The 17,631-nt window shown below is 46.8% G+C and overlaps 1 pseudogene; it reads right to left on the bottom strand.

Moving 5' to 3' along the window:
• Positions 1 to 3,195: 3,195 nt before the first annotated feature.
• The window catches only part of LOC147987229 (uncharacterized), a 69,023-nt pseudogene continuing 54,587 nt past the window's right edge, over positions 3,196 to 17,631 (bottom strand).

The following is a 17,631-nucleotide window of genomic DNA, read 5'->3' as shown; positions in this document are numbered from 1 at the left end:
ATGGGCTGGCTATGCATGTTGACCAAGTTTTTATAAAAAAAATCTGGCCCAGTCGGAGACGCTCCTGTGCGTCTTGCCGACAATTTGCCGTAGTTAGCGTCTTATAGAAGCTCTCTCAATCAAAATACCATCAAACAAAAAAAGAAAGGAAAATGGGCCTGCCCAGTTAGCAACACGTGAGGAAAAATCGTCAAGCGATAAGCAAGATATAGGAGAGCAACTAGTTAACGAGCGCTCCTTCGGGAGCCTGGCAACGATCAGCACCACTTGACGCGCTCTCAGCCGCCAGATTTTGTTATTTTATTTTTCCAGACGCGTTTTTGGCTTTTTTTCGACGTTTTGGTTTTTCACCGGTCTTCCTTAGCTTTTCAATAAAAAAATTTTGATTTTTTTTGCGCGAAAAAACGTGTTTTTTTTTCTTTCGTGAGAGTCACGGTTTTGCTTCCGCGAGAGGCACGGTTTTGCTTTTGCGAGAGTCACGGCCGTGCCTCTCGAAAATGAAAAAACGTGGTTTCTTTTTTTTTTCTTTCGCGAGAGTCACGGTTTTGCTTCGTGAGAGGCACGGGCGTGCTTTCGCGAGAGTCACGGTCGTGTCTCTCGGAAACGAAAAAAAAGAACGCGTTTTTTATTTTATTTTTCTTTCGCGAGAGTCACGGTTTTACTTCCGCGAGAGGTATGGTTATGCTTTCGCGAGAGTCACGGCCGTGCCTCTCGAAAAGGGAAAAACACGTGTTTTTATTTTTTTTCTTTCACGAGAGTCACGGTTTTGCTTCCGCAAGAGTCACGGTTGTGCTTTCATGAGAGTCACGACCGTGCCTCCTCGGAAACGAAAAAAAACACGTTTCCTTTTTTTTCCTTCTGTGAGAGTCCCAGTTTTGCTTCCGCGAGAGGCACGGTTGTGATTTCGTGAGAGGCACGGGCATGCCTCTTTCGGAAAGGGAAAAAATCCGTGCTCCCAGTTTGGTTTTTTCGTCCGACTTTTTTCGTGAAAAAATAGTTCGTCAAAACCTATCAACATGGGATCTAGTTTTGAAGATCTTGACGCGAGGAATCCAACGGTGAAAGCGGTTCAAGATTTGGACGCACGGTTTGAGGGATAAAATGTTTTAAATAAACGGATCTACGGAAAAAGGGAAAACTTCTAGGTTGCGACAAATGACGCGCTGCATGTGCGTCACTCGTTGCAACTAGGGAAATTGAAGTGATCTTTGCAACAAATACTCCTTAATTAGTGATTTTGAAGATATATCTCCCATTGCTTGACCCAATCTACCCCGAATAGGATTTGCCGCGCTTCATGCGCACCAGAACGCGCTGTCGCTGCACGGGCAGAGACCCATTAGCTTTGATCGTTTGCTAGCCAGCAATTCGTTAAATATACACAAATGGGTCAAGAAAAAAAAAACAATCCAATTTTTAAAGATGAAACAAATTTTTGCATTCAGAAAAACTGAAAAGGTTCACACATTAGAAAAAGAAAATTTAAAAAATCTCATGAATTAGAATGGTCTCAAATTTAGAACAATCCAATAATTGGATGAAAAATCATGAATTTTTAAAATGATAGCAAATTTGAAATTAGTTCCTGGGTTTTAGAAAACTGCGAATTTGAAAGTAGTTCAAGAATTTTAGAAATGTGCACAAATTTGAAAAAAGTTCATGAATTTGAAAAAATATTCATGAATTTGAAAAATGTTCATGGATTTTGAAAAGTACACGAACTGGGAAACAAATTTCATGGATTTTATAAATTATCATGGAGTTTATAAATTATCACATTTTCTAAAGGAAAACCGAACAATACCTGGCCCAATAATCGAGAGCAACTGAACGTCCGTAAAACTTGTGAGGGGGAAGTATTAATGGTTTTGCTAGAACTCATCTACCTGAGTTTTAGTTATGTCTCATTCACCTTTATAGCCATTGGATGTGACTATAAGATATGTGTGTGCTGATGTGGCATGTTGTACTACTTTGTATCTGTTTTTGTTTTAAGGTGAAAGAGACCAAATTATATCTCATCTAAATGAGTCCTAGACACTTCCAAGTATTAATGGGTGGTGTGGTACGTTTCCTTGACGCTCTTTGCTTTTTGAAGGGCTTTCAGAGAAATAAACTGCTCATTTGTTCTTTAACTTTTTAGAAGCAGAAAAAAAAGAAAGAAGGTAAAGAAATAACAAAAACAATGGTGTTCCTATCGCACAATCTGTACTACAATAAAAAAGAGACATGTGGAGCAATGCATATACACTACTAGCCAACATTTTGGCCATCTTATAATGGGCATGAACAGTACACGAGATTGTGCTTTTTCTTGTGATTTTGCTGAGAGGGTGCATGATAGTTGTGGTTTATTTCAAAAACGACTGGATCAGTGCTTGCAAGACAACATTTTACACGTTCAATATCAGTTTTCGTTCCAGATGGAGCATGAATACACCCATCTTAATTATTCGTGCACTATTTAGAGAATGTTTTAGAATAATATGAACTGCTGCTCCTACTGTAACTGACAAAACTTATGAGAAGACGATGCTGAAATTATTAAGAACCAAAGAATTTCAGCAAGCACAAAAAATAATTTCTTTATACAAGCATGACCGACAATTTCTGCAAATCTAACCCAAGCATATTGTTCCCAACAAAAACCATTTGTGTACAAGCACTCTAAATATTCCACTGATGGTTCTTTTTACAAGCATGAGCAATAATTTATGCAAATCTAACCCAAGCATATTGCTACCAACAAAAATCATTTGTGTACAAGCACTACAAGGGTTGAGCTAAATATTCAAATCATCCATGCTTTTGGTTTGAGTTGAAGAAATTGAAGAACCCAACTCTCTCTTCGCAAAACAATCTGATGAATTCCATTCTGCACAACATCACCACAGAGGAAGCAATCAATCGTGTTGAAAAGCTAATTAACCAACTGAGAGACGTCGCTGGTTAACTAATCCAAGAACCCAATATATATTTTGGTGAAGTGTTAATCAACTTGGAGAGAAGACCCACATCGACCGGAAGACGAGGGGTGTCGTGGTGAGAGCTGGCCGTGACTTGGCATCCGCGCTGGAGGGTTTGGTCCAAGATGCAAACTGAAGAAGGGGCGCTCAGATGTGGCTTGAGTGAGTCGGCGGAGAGTGGAGAACGGGGGAAGGAAGTGGACCTTTCTCTCTAATAATTTCACGTTAATTAGAAGACACGCGCGATGGAATCCGTGACGAAGTTGTAGAACTTGGACCTGTGTTTGACCATCTGCAGTGTGTTTTTGCCGTGCACCACCTCCACACCAGAGATCACAACACCCATCTCAGTCGGGTGGCCCGTGTCTTCGTGAAATCTAAACTCGAAGATTTTGGTGATGCAAAACCTCCCGGCTCCCAAGTAGACAAAGCCGCAGTCCAGCAGCACCCAGTCCTCAGGCAGATCGAGGTCTAGCCAAATGTACAACAAAGACGGAGGCTCGTCCGGGTGAATAGACGACAAGTCCATTGCACAAAACTGGTTGGGGGTATACTTGCAGATGCCGAACCAAAGGTTGTCGAGCTCCGGCACATGCTCGGCACGGTTGAAGAAGGGCAGCGTCCAGCGGCCGGCCTTAAACCACTCGCGGGTGACCGTGTTGAAGCAGTGGCTGTCGATGTCAGGCCAACTCCACCGCGCGATCCTATTCTATTCGTCCCCATCCGTTTAGGGTAAAAAGGACAAACGAGACGGCCCAGCGCGCGGCCGCAAACGGACTTTTGTCCGCTTTGTGTTCGCTTTGGACCCATCCGCGGCCCAAGTTTGCGTCGCTTTTGGGGTGAAATGGACACCACACGGACGCGCGGGTCGTCTGCGCGTGTCCTCCCCTGTCCCGCCCGTCGGTGCCACAACACAGGCCTTTTTCTATCTGCCCCCTCCCTCCCTCCGGCCGCACCCCCTTCACTCTTCCCCACGCCGCCGCCGCCGCTGCCATTGCAGCCGTGCAGTTCGGACGCGAGCTCGCCCAACCCCTTCCCCTCAGCGCCGCCGAGCTACCCAACCACGGCCACCTGGTTTGCGCACCCGCCAGCCGGTTTTGGGGCGGATCCGGTCGGTCTTGAGCTCGGCCGGCTGTGGGAGGCCGGGCCGCGCCATGGACTGGCCGGGCACCTCGCCGGAAGGCCCTGGCAGGGCCGCAAGGCCACATGCAGGCAGTGGCTCCTCCTCTAGCCGCTCGGATCTGCACCGTCGATGGTCCGCCGATAGATACACGAATGGCGGCCGGCCGGGCTCGGTGCTTACCCAAAAGCTCGACGGCGCACCGTTGCCACTCATTAAGTGCGACCACTGCCCAAGGATAGTCGTGCGCCGCGTGTCTACAACGCCGGAACATCCCGGATGGGTGTTCATCAAGTACTTAAACGATGGGGTATGCGCTTTTTTAGCTTCGGTTTGTGCTCTAGATTTGACTAGTTGTGCTAACTTCAAATTTTGTTGTGTAGAATGGATGCAAGTTTTGGTATTGGGAAGAAGAGTACATCGATATATTGATAGAGCGAAATTTAGTACATGTTCGTGCACTTTTAGCTAGCATAGAGGCTGTAAATGAGAGAAGTGCACTTGTTGCTAGATTAGAGGCTAGACACGAGACTAGGTGTGAGGAGGAAGCAACATCGACTTCTGGCTTGAAGAAGAAAGGAGGATGCCAGATCGAGCCTCCTCCTTCACAGATCAACAACGAGTGCATCGAGAAGGCCCTAACCCAACTCAAGGGAGCAGTTATGGAAATTGGGTATCTTCTAAAATGTATTCTTGTGGTTCTTGTTTTCTTTGGTCTTACTTTACTAGTCAAAATGTGATGATGTATTTTTCATGTACCAAAAATGAATGATGAAATAAAGTTAAGAACTTGCAAAGAAATAATACGTGAACAGGATGCGGCCAGGATGCGTCCGCGCGCTGGGCGCACGGCCACCGCATCCCAGGACACGCCCGAACACGACCCAAATCCCTACCCAAACGAACAGAATCCGGACAAAACGGACATCCGTTTGAGGTCGCACGGTGGAGTTGGCCTTACTTCTTTCGGGAGGCGAGACAAGAAAAATCGGATCGCCGTCGATGTGGAGCAGCGCATGGCACTTCACCATGGAAGTGTCGACACAGGCCATCGGTGGTGGGAGCCGGTGCCAATTCCAGCCTTCCACCTTCTGGCAACTGGAAGGGTCACTGTACTTGAGGACCTCGAAGTTGGAGGGATTGTGACTCACAGGGAACTGCTTCATAACGTACAAGGCATCAGCTTGCTCGGGGTCGGGGGTGTCGGGACTAGGGATGGAGAAGCAGATGGGGTTATCCTCCTTGGAACTACTTAGGCGTGGAACTGGCTAGGAGGAGCCGGAGTCAATGTCATGTATGTGTTAGAGTAATCTTGATTAGTATTTAACAGGGAGTCTACGTGGTGTTTGACATTGCATGAGCTAGCTCTACATGTTGTAGTAGCATTGGAGTTGGCCATATGTGTCCGGTTAGGAGTCTGGTCATTGTGTTCGAGTAGGATATGTGCGAGCGGTAAACGTCTTACTCTTGTCAAGGGCGACGTGTCCATGTTATATAGTAGGGGAGCCAAAACCCTAGATGGCTTTACACATGCGGTTTGAGAGAGAGATAAGGGAGAATCTAAGATACATCTTGAGAGAGAAGAAAGGAGGAGATGGTTACAAGAATATCTCATACAAACTACCTCCTAACCTTATCTCTAATATGTACCGAACATATATCTCGTGACACACATATGTACGGCATATAATGATGTTTGACACCCCCCTTAATCACAATTTCATCAGGTTGAGATTATGCTTAAATTCTTCAAAGCTTCTGATAGGCAAGGCTTTAGTAAACCCATCTACAACTTGATCTCTGGAATGAATGAACCGAATATCAAGCTGTTTCCGTGGAACTCTTTCTCTGACAAAGTGAAAATCTATCTCTATGTGCTTTGTTCTGGCATGAAAGACTAGATTTGCAGATAAGTAGGTGGCACCAAGATTATCACACCACAAACATGGAGCTTGAGAACTTCGTATACCAAGTTCTTTTAACATTGATTGAACCCATATGATTTCAGCTATGGCATTTGCTAATGCCTTATACTCTGCCTCTGTGCTAGACCGAGACACTGTGGCCTGTTTCCTTGCACACCACGAAATCAAGTTCGGTCCAAAAAATATTGCAAATCCACCAGTAGAGCGCCTGTCATCCAGACAACCTGCCCAATCAGAATCAGAGAAAGCACTAACAAGAGTTGAGGATGACTTGCTGAAACTAAGACCAATGCTCAAAGTATGTTTGACATATCTGACGATGCGTTTCGCAACAGTCCAATGCACAGTGGTAGGAGCATGCAAAAACCGACATACCTTGTTGACAGCAAAGGAGATATCAGGCCTTGTTAGAGTCAAGTACTGTAGTGCACCTATTAAACTCCTGTACTTTGTACTGTCCTCTTGATTCAAGAGTTGCCCTTCTGTGAGAGATAGTTTTTCTGAGATGGATAATGGAGTGAAGGAGGGTTTACAACCTTGCAGTCCTGCCTTTCTTACCAAATCAGTTGCATATTTCTCTTGAGAGAGATGAAATCCATCCTTGTGTTTCTTTACTTCAATCCCAAGGAAAAAATGCAAATCTCCAAGATCCTTGAGAGCAAATTCTGCACTTAAATCCTTCAACAATGATGCAATGGCCTCACTAGATGAACTTGTAACAATAATATCATCAACATAGATTAGAACAAATATACATGTATTAAGCTTATTGTAAATGAACAATGAGGTATCTGACTTGGAAGGGACAAAACCAAGTGATTGCATCTTGTGACTATGACGTGAGTACCACGCCCTTGGGGCTTGCTTCAATCCATAGAGTGCTTTATAAAGTTTGCACACAAATGAGGGATTAGACTTGCTCTCAAACCCAGGAGGTTGTTTCATATACACCTCTTCTTCCAGAACACCATGGAGGAACGCGTTCTGTACATCTAGCTGTCTGAGACTCCATCCCCTAGAAACAACAATAGACAGAATAAGGTGAATGGTGGCAGCTTTTACAACTGGACTGAATGTATCCTCATAATCAATACCATATCTCTGTTTAAACCCTTTTTCAACAAGCCTAGCCTTGTATCTATCAACAGTTCCATCAGATTTTCTCTTAACTCTGAACACCCACTTGCAATCTATAAGATTTTTACCTTGCCGTGGGGGAACCAAATGCCATGTTTTATTTTTCTTTAGTGCCACATATTCTTCCATCATTGCTTTTCTCCACTTTTCATCTCTGAATGCCTCATCCAAAGTTCTCGGTTCAACATGTTCATCCGTAGAGAAAACCAGGCCATATTTGCTTATATTTTTATAATTGAGGGGTTGAGTTACACCTTTTCGCAACCGTGTGAGCCGCCGAGACTGCATCGCAGAGTCAGCCGGCGCAGAGGATCCGGATCCACGGGAGAAGCCGCCACGCCGAGAGGAGCCGCGCACAGGAGTTCCTGGTGCAGGCGATCCCGAGGCAGATTCACCAGGCACCCGCACCGGATCCTCTGTGGCTTCAACACTTGATGGCGAGGTTGTAGCTGCCGCAGAAGATCCCAGCTCACCGACAGGCTCATCGCGAGCCCATGATTGCGCGGGGCCACACGGATCAGCACTGAAGCCCGCGCCCTCCTGGCTGGGTGGGTCAGCGCTGGATCCTGCGCCGGTCGGCCGCGCCTGGGGGCGCCGCTTGTAGTAGTGCGGTTGGTCAGGGAAGCGCGCACCTCCCAAGCCACCAGGACGTCGCCGCGTGGCATCTGGCGATTGGCGCGGAGCCGGTGCGGGGCTGCCGCCACCCGAGGGCTGGCCCGTGGCAGGCGTGGAGCCGCGGGAACCCGCACGAGCGGCAGATTCCGCTGCTGGCAGGTCTGGCGCATTTGCCAGCGCTGATCCCGACGTGTATCTCCTGGACTGCAGCTGATCCGGCGACGATCCCAAGGAGGATCTGTTCCCCAATTCCGGACACAACAAATATGGCACTTGAGGGCCAATTTCTTCATCATTTTTGTCACTGTTTGTTCCTGCAACATCACCAGAGAACTCGTTTGCACCATTAGGAGTGTTAGTCAGCATTGAATCATCACAAGTATTTCCCCCATGATCAAGGCCGGTGAGGTAAGATGGCAAGAGAAGAATTTCTTTGCAAAGTAAGGCACCGGCGTTGGGATGAAGATCAACGAAAGGAAACTTGGTTTCGTCAAAAACAACATCACGGGAGATATAGACTCGCCCCGTAGACACATCGAGGCATTTTACACCTTTGTGTTGAGCGCTATACCCAAGAAACACACATTGCTTTGACCGAAACATAAGTTTGCGTTGATTATATGGACGAAGATTTGGCCAACATGCACACCCAAAAACACGAAGAGACGTGTAGTTAGGTTTGGTGTGGAGTAGCCATTCTACTGGAGTTTCATTATTGATAACACGACTAGGAAGCATGTTAATGATGTGAACGGCAGTGAGAAAAGCTTCATCCCAGAATTTGAGAGGCATGGAGGCGCCAGCTAAGAGAGCTAAACCGACCTCAACAATGTGCCTGTGCTTGCGTTCAGCAGAACCGTTTTGTTGGTGAGTGTGGGGACACGACACATGGTGAGAGATGCCGAGAGTTTGAAAGAAAGAGTTTAATTTCTCATACTCTCTGCCCCAGTCTGATTGGACAGCAAGTATCTTGCTGTCAAACTTGCGTTCAGGGAGTGCTTGGAAGTTTTTAAAAACTTGAAAGACATCAGATCTTTTCTTAAGCAGATAAATCCAGCAAAATTTATTATAGTCATCAACGAATCTCACATAGTACGTATGTCTACCGACTAAGTTGGGGGTAGGACCCCAAACATTTGAAAAAAATTAATTGTAGTGGTTTGGTAGACACGCTAGTGGATATAGGATAGGGTAGCTGATGACTCTTAACTCGTTGACAGGAATCACAAATAGTTTCAATATTGCGCTCACCAACAAACGAGAGCTTATTCTTTCTAAGTAATTTTTCAACTAGAGAAAAAGAAGCATGTCCTAGACGATCATGCCATCGTGTGGACGAAAGCTTGATAGCACCACAAGCCTGTTTATTCAGTCTCCTAAGCTCCGGAATCAACGGTTAGAGCCCACGAACGCATTTACCTTGGTAGAGAATGTTCTTCGTCGCCTGATCCTTGATCAAAAAGAAATAAGGGTGAAATTCAAGGAAGACATGATTATCAAGAGCAATTCTATGGACAGAGAGAAGACTTTTGTCGGCATTAGGAACATGCAAAATTTTCCTAAGATGGATTTTACGAGAAGGGGTACTAAAACTTGAATGACCAATGTGACAAATCTCCATACCTTCACCACTAGCCGTGTGGATTTGGTCCTTGCCGTGGTATTTATCCTTCATGGTCACCTTCTCGAGATCGTTGGTGATGTGGTTGGTGGCGCCGCTGTCGACGTACCAGCTGGTGTCGATTCCATAGGAGCCATCTGCAGCCACCGCCACCTTGTCATCATCTTGAGAGGAATCGTTGTCTTCTTCGTAGCGGTACCAGCAATCTTTTGCCGTGTGCCCCAACTTGCCGCATATCTGGCACCGAGGGGCATCAGGTCATGCACGAGGATTTCCGCCACCACGTCGAGTTCTGTTGTTGGCAGGAGCACGCCCGCCGTTGTGGGAGTTGGAGCCGCCGCCATTGCCTCCTCCACTGGACCTGCCCCTGCCACGGGAGAAGCCGCCACGCCGAGAGGAGCCACCACGACCACGAGAGGCCGAGTTTGCGGAGGACTTGAAGCCGCCGCCGCCATTGCCGTGGAAGTGCACCATCCGCTGGTCAAAGTTTGAGAGCATGGCGAAGAGCTCGTCGATGGTGACGGGAGTGACGCGAGCATCCAGAGCAGAGATCAGCGGCTGGTAGTCGGCGTCGAGCCCGTGGATGATGTAGGAGATGAGATCATCGTCGAGGATCGCCTTGCCCGCCACGGCTAGCTCGTCGGCGTAGCCGCGCATGGTGGCGAAGTAGGAGGCGACAGAGAGGTTTCCCTTCTGCACATTGATGAGAGAAGTACGGATGTTGTTGATGCGACTCACCGATTGCGACGAGTACATGCCGGCGAGCGTCGTCCAGAGCGCGCCCGTGATGGTGACCGTGGTCACCGTGAGGAGCACCTCCTTTGTGAGGTTGCTCAGCAGGTAGCCAAGGACCTGCTGGTCTTCCCGGACCCAGATTGGGTGGAGAGGGTTGAGCATTGAAGTCTCCTTGCCTTCCTTGGTGGTGACGAGGAGCTTTGCCGGCTCCGGCTGGGTGCCGTCGACGTAGCCGAAGACCCTGGCGCCATGCAGTTGGGGTATGATCTGCGTGCGCCATAGCACGTAGTTCGTGCGGGATAGCTTCTCTGTGACCTGTCCATTGAGACTAGGCTGGGAGGAAGCGCCAGAGGAGGAAGACATGGTGCGGCTTCGACACAGGTGGTTCTGGTAGCTAGATGAGTTGAAGAAGAGGGGCTCTGATACCATGTGCGAGCGGTAAATGTCTTACCCTTGTCGAGGGTGACGTGTCCATGTTATATAGTAGGGGAGACAATACCCTAGATGGCTTTACACATGCGGTTTGAGAGAGAGAGAGAGATAAGAGAGAATCTAAGATACATCTTGAGAGAGAAGAAAGGAGGAGATGGTTAGAAGAATATCTCATACAAACTACCTCCTAGCCTTATCTCTAATATGTACCGAACATATATCTTGTGACACATATATGTACCGCATATAATGATGTTTGACATGATAGCTAGTTTGGGTTGGCTAGGCATTGGTCCAGGGCCTGAAAGTTGTAACCGTGAGAGAAAACAGAAAAAAGAAATAAAGGAAGAGCAGCACGACACGTGCCTTTGGCAAAAGTTTTTGCGTGTGCATGTTGATCGTGATTTGATGTGATCGATCCTATGGGCGAGTTCCAACAACTGGTATCCGAGCAAGGTTCATTTGAAGCCACGCTTGCCCCGGGGTGGCGACCTACTAGCGCCTCGGGGCGGGCAATGAAGTCATTGGGTGGTGCAGTGATGAGGAAGGGTGGGTGATATGGTCGCTAGTGAAGGAAATATGCCCTAGAGGCAATAATAAAGTTATTATTTATTTCCTTATATCATGATAAATGTTTATTATTCATGCTAGAATTGTATTAACCGGAAACATAATACATGTGTGAATACATAGACAAACATAATGTCACTAGTATGCCTCTACTTGACTAGCTCGTTAATCAAAGATGGTTATGTTTCCTAACCATGGACAAAGAGTTGTTATTTGATTAACGGGATCACATCATTAGGTGAATGATCTGATTGACATGACCCATTCCATTAGCTTAGCACCCGATCGTTTAGTATGTTGCTATTGCTTTCTTCATGACTTATACATGTTCCTATGACTATGAGATTATGCAACTCCCGTTTGCCGGAGGAACACTTTGTGTGCTACCAAATGTCACAACGTAAATGGGTGATTATAAAGGTGCTCTACAGGTGTCTCCAAAGGTACATGTTGGGTTGGCGTATTTCGAGATTAGGATTTGTCACTCCGAATGTCGAAGAGGTATCTCTGGGCCCTCTCGGTAATGCACATCACATAAGCCTTGCAAGCATTACAACTAATGAGTTAGTTGCAAGATGATGTATTACGAAACAAGTAAAGAGACTTGCTGGTAACGAGATTGAACTAGGTATTGAGATACCGACGATCGAATCTCGGGCAAGTAACATACCGATGACAAAGGGAACAACGTATGTTGTTATGCGGTGTGACCGATAAAGATCTTCGTAGAATATGTGGGAGCCAATATGAGCATCCAGGTTCCGCTATTGGTTATTGACCGGAGACGTGTCTCGGTCATGTCTACATTGTTCTCGAACCCGTAGGGTCCGCATGCTTAAGGTTTTGATGACAGTTATATTATGAGTTTATGCATTTTGATGTACCGAAGGTTGTTCGGAGTCCCGGATGTGATCACGGACTTGACGAGGAGTCTTGAAATGGTCGAGACATAAAGATCGATATATTGGACGACTATATTTGGACACCGGAAAGGTTCCGGGTGAGATTGGGACAATACCGGATCACCAGGAGGTTATCGGAACCCCCCGGGAGGTATATGGGCCTTATTGGGCCTTAGTGGAAGAGAGGAGAGGTGGCCAGGGCTGGGCCGCACGCCCCTCCCCCCTAGTCCGAATAGGACAAGGAGAGGGGGGCGGCGCCCCCCTTCCTTCTCTCTCTCTTCTTTCCCCCTTCCCGAATCCTATTCCAACTAGGAAAGGGGGGGGAATCCTACTCCCGGTGGGAGTAGGACTCCTCCTGGCGCACCCTCCTCTTGGCCAGCCGCACCCCCCCTTGATCCTTTATATACGGAGGCAGGGGGCACCCCATAGACACAAGTTGATCCATGTGATCATATTCTTAGCCGCGTGCGGTGCCCCCTTCCACCATAATCCTCGATAATATTGTAGCGGTGCTTAGGCGAAGCCCTGTGACGGTAGAACATCAAGATCGTCACCACGCCGTCGTGCTGACGGAACTCTTCCCCGACACTTTTCTGGATCGGAGTCCGGGGATCGTCATCGAGCTGAACGTGTGCTAAAACTCGGAGGTGCCGTAGTTTCGGTGCTTGATCGGTCGGGCCATGAAGACGTACGACTACATCAACCGCGTTGTGCTAACGCTTCCGCTATCGGTCTACAAGGGTACGTAGATTACACTCTCCCCTCTCGTTGCTATGCATCACCATGATCTTGCGTGTGCGTAGGAATTTTTTTGAAATTACTACATTCCCCAACAGCTAGGTGCTGCAGCGTTGACGAGGATCAGGAGATTGTCATTCGGCGGAGTGACATGGAGGAAGACGGGGGGTTGTCGTCGGCAAGATGACGGATGGAGATCATTGACGGGAGCGGTGGTGCGGTGATACGGTGCCGGAAAGTCGTCAAGATCGTCATCCGGGAGTTAGAGTCAAGGAGTCGTGCGGGTTAGCACCGTCGGTCGGTCAGTTGGTCGTCGTCGTCATGTCCAAGTGCTCGTCTCTGTGAGGAGGCGTTTAAGATGAAGCCCAAGTCGTCTATGTGTCTTGATGAGAGGATCAAGTTCAACTATGTGGGGGCGGTGAACCTGTGAAGGTGAGTCTCTTCAATGATGCCATGTCTCTACATGAGGCTACAGTGCATGGTGTAGTGCACAGGGTGGTGTGATCCACAAGGAGTCGGCATCACTAGTGCAGAACCGGGCAATAGCACCGGTTCGTAAGGCCCTTTAGTGCCGGTTCGGTAACCGGCACTAAAGTGTGGGCACTAAAGGCCCCCCCTTTAGTACCGGTTCAGCACGAACCGGTGCTAAAGGGCAACCACGTGGCACGAGCCAGCTTCGGGGGCAGGGAGCCCTTTAGTACCGGTTGGTGTCACCAACCGGTATTAAAAGGTTGGGGGGGTTGGGTTTATGATTTCTTTTTCATTTAATTTTGTGTTTTCCATTTAATTCTTTTTCGTTTGATGGTATTTTACGATACTACATATTGTACACGTTATGCATATATATAAATAGAATTTCTAGTAGAACCGATCATAATATATATATATATATACATGTGTGTATATATGTGTGAATTAATTAATGGTGGTTGTGAGACATTCGATGATATATACACATGTATATATATAGAGTGGCACTATTCTAATCCCAGGATTAGAATAACTATTTGGATCACAGCAGCCCTATATAGAGCCCGAAGACAGGTTCCCGAACTTCCCTGGACTGCCGGCCCAGCCCGACAGAATCCCACCTGGACCCCGATCCCGACAGAATCCCACCTGGACCCCGATCTCGATCGAGCCGCCCCTCCCCAACCCCTCCTCGCCGCTCCTCCCCTCGATCTCCGCCGTGATTCGCCGCCGAAAATCCGCCGGATCCAGCGCCTCCCTTCCTTCTCCAGATCCTGGCCGACTGGATCGAGCTCCGCCCCCTCTGACTCCACCTCCTGCCCGACCGTCGGTGTGGGCGAGCGAGCGACGGCGGACGCCGGCGCGAGGGAGCCCGCGTCGCCTGGAGCCGGCGGAGCCGGCGCAGCCGCCGGATTTCTGCGACGAACGGCCGCCATGGACTTCCGGAAGCCTCATCCTCGGTCCATCATCACCGCCAGACGGCTTGGCAGTGCTCGTGACGGCCAAGGCGCAACCTACGGGGAACAGCGCACCCAAGGAAGCATCTTGGCGGTGGAGGCCGCATCGGCAGTGCCTTCAAATCTAAGAACGGTATATGAACTTCCTCCCAGTTTTGCATTCTTCTTCAATCTTGCCTTCTCTGACCTTCTTGCTTCGTGCAGATGAACTTCGTGCCCTCTGCAAGACATGGATTGCCATTGAATTCCTCTCATACCTCCACGACGAATTATTCTCAAGGTGGCCTATCAGCTGCTGGAAAAAGGTTGGCAGACCTTCTAGCCAGGGTATGGTTGAACTTCTTCCTTCCTTCGGTTTGTTATTTGCTTACAGCTATGTGAAGTTCAGGTGGTGTGTGAGCATCAGTCCAGGCTACAAAAAGCTTTTTTAAAATCTGCCTGCCTGCTTACAACCATGTTAAGTTCTGGTAGTGTATGAGCCTCAGTCCAGGCTACAAAACAACATTGTAAAATCTGCCTGCCTGCTTACAGGCATGTGAAGTTCAGGTAGTATGTGAGCCTCAGTCCAGGCTACAAACACTATAAAATCTGCCTGCATTCACATTCACATGTGAAGTTCAACTAGTAAGTGTGCTAGAGTTTAGGTTGGTATGTGTCTGGTTCTGTGCAAAAAATAAATAAAAGGAAAATAGAACATGCATGTGATATGACATGAAGGTCAGGTTGGTATGCACTAGCAGTCCAACCATTCAAAAACTTCATGAAGTTTCAGGTTTTTTAACTGTAGACAATATTTCCCCTTTGCAAAACAAGAAGTTCGGGTTGTGGAGAGTGCTAAGTTTAGGTACATATAAGTAATCAAATACTATAGAATTAAAAAACATGGTGTGAAGTTTATTCTGTGAAGGGTGCTCAGTTCAGGTACAAAGGCATCGGCAGATGTTCAGCTCAGTGCATAGTGTGATAGCTCTCACCACTTTATATATGAGAAGTTCAGGCTGTGAATAATGCTAAGTTCAGTTACAAAGGTATATGCAGATATAACTTGTGTGCTAATACACATTTTTTTCTTTTATGTCATGGAAACGATAGACGCATGAAGAAGCTTAGAAGTTCCCAGCAGCAAGTACACAATCCAAAGCCTATACGCGTTGCACCACCCCCTCAATGGGTCACACCTCAAACGCACCAACAGCATTACCAACCTGCTCCAGACCAAAAATGGATGACACCCGAAACACAAGATACTTCCAAGATGCTGGGTCACAGCCCTATCCGCACAGGTTTGCACCTCCACCTAATTGGGTGACGCCGGAAATCCCCCGTGGATTCTTTGTATCCACAAGCAGGCTCCCAAGCACGCCGATGGAGGAGGGGGTTAGCTCAAGTCCTGCGTGTAACTCTGGAGGTTATCTTGGTGTGCCTCATCAATGCCAAAGCGAAGCAACTAAACCGGATCCCAGGACAAATCCAACAGCAACACACACACGGAGGAGAGTGATCTGCACACTACCACCGTTTGATCCTGCTGCTGCCGCTACAAGTCAGAATTCTACGGGGCATAAGGTAGATGGATTGCTTCACAAAACAAAAGAGCAAACCAAGACCAGGATCGCAATACCTCCACAACCACCTCAAGCAAAAAGGACGCAAACAAGAGAGAGGCCATCTTCAGCCCTCCTTCCTCCTCGTGATCCACTGCTGCATCCTGCTATGATTACTCCGCCATGCCCCATCCCAGAGGGACAGCAGCCGACACCGGCGGAGTTGCGATCATACACGCACGTAAGTGAAACAAAAAATATTTATACACGCATCTTGTATTATCTGCACATTTTCTGCTCCCTCCAGAATAACAAGTTCATAAACTGCATTTTAACGTGCTGTTTGGCACTAGTAGAAAACAGGGCTTTGGTCACGAGGCAATATTCACATTAGTCCCGGTTCAGTCACGAACCGGGACTAATGTGAGCATTGGTCCCGGTTCGTGCGGCTAAGGCTTTAGTCCCGGTTCACCTGAGCCCTTTAGTCCCGGTTTGAGACACGAACCGAGACTAAAGGGTGCGATGACCTTTAGTCCCGGTTTGTGTCCCAAACCGGGACTAAAGATTAGACCTTTAGTCCCGGTTTGAGACACGAACCGGGACTAAAGGGTGCGATGCCCTTTAGTCCCGGTTTGAGACACAAACCGGGACTAAAGGTCCCATTTTCAAACTCTACCCCCCGGTGGATCGCCTTTTTTGTTTTGAAAAAATCAAAAGAAAATGATAAAAACTTCAAAAAATAAAATCCTTCGAGAGGTAGTTAGGAAAATTTAAAAACTTAAATTTGGACATGTTTTGCAAAAAATGTAGGGAAAATGTAAAACGGCTATAACTTTTGCATACGATGTCGGAAAAAACGTATAATATATCAAAATGTTTGAAACGAAAATCCACATCCGATGGAGACAGCCTATGGCCTGTTTGCAAATTTTTAGAATCCTCAAATTCTAAAAGGAAAAAAAGTTATGCTCAAATTTTAGTTTTTTTTGAATTTTTGTTAAATCTGGTCAAACTATGGTCAAACTACTTATTCAAGAAGTATTAGTGTTACTAAATAATTATTCAAGAATATTAGTGTTACTAAATAATTATTTCAGTTTTTTTAAATTTTGGTCAACTATGGTCAAACTGTGGTCAAACTACTTATTCAAGAAATATTAGTATTACTAAATAATTATTGATTTTTAGAACAATAGTTTCAAACTCAAACAGTGAAATGTGTGACTTCATGCTCAAGCTAAATTTCTGAGGGTTAATAGGATTGACATCTTACTATTGTTAGGAAAACAACAAGTGCAGACTTGGAAACGAGGGAGAATAGAACCTGGAAGTTAAGCGTGCTCAGGCTGGAGTAGTGAGAGGATGGGTGACCGTTCAGGAAGTTAGATGATTTGGAATGATGTGGGTGATTAGAGATTAAAGGTTAAATTGAGTAGTGATGAGGGGTGATTAGAGATTAGAGGTTAAAATAATTCAGAAATTTGAAATTCAAAAAAAATTTCAAAAAAAAATCATAAAATTTCCTTTAGTACCGGTTGGTGTTACCAACTGGGACTAAAGGTGGACCTCTAGGCAGCGGCCACGTGGAGGGCCTTTAGTCCCGGTTCCAGTTAGAACCGAGACTAAAGGGGGAGGCTTTAGTACCGACCCTTTAGTCCCGGTTCCAGAACCGGGATTGAAGGCCCCTTATGAACCGGGACTAAAGGCCCTTTTTCTACTAGTGTGGATTTTTTTTTCTTTTTCTGCAGACGCCGGATCTACCAGATTATCTAATACCAAGACTAAATATGCGATTCAAAGATGTAGAGAAAGCAAGGGAATTTTATAACAGATACGCCAGGCACGCTGGTTTTGGAATCAGGAAGACGGGTGGAAATGACAACCACAACTATTTTGTTT

This window comes from Triticum urartu, chromosome 2A (genome assembly GCF_056163025.1).
Source record: "Triticum urartu cultivar PI428250 chromosome 2A, HENAU_Tu73, whole genome shotgun sequence".
Taxonomy (NCBI): Eukaryota; Viridiplantae; Streptophyta; class Magnoliopsida; order Poales; family Poaceae; genus Triticum; species Triticum urartu.
Note: the sequence above shows the minus strand (reverse complement) of the source record. Positions and strands in the feature narration are given on the sequence as shown.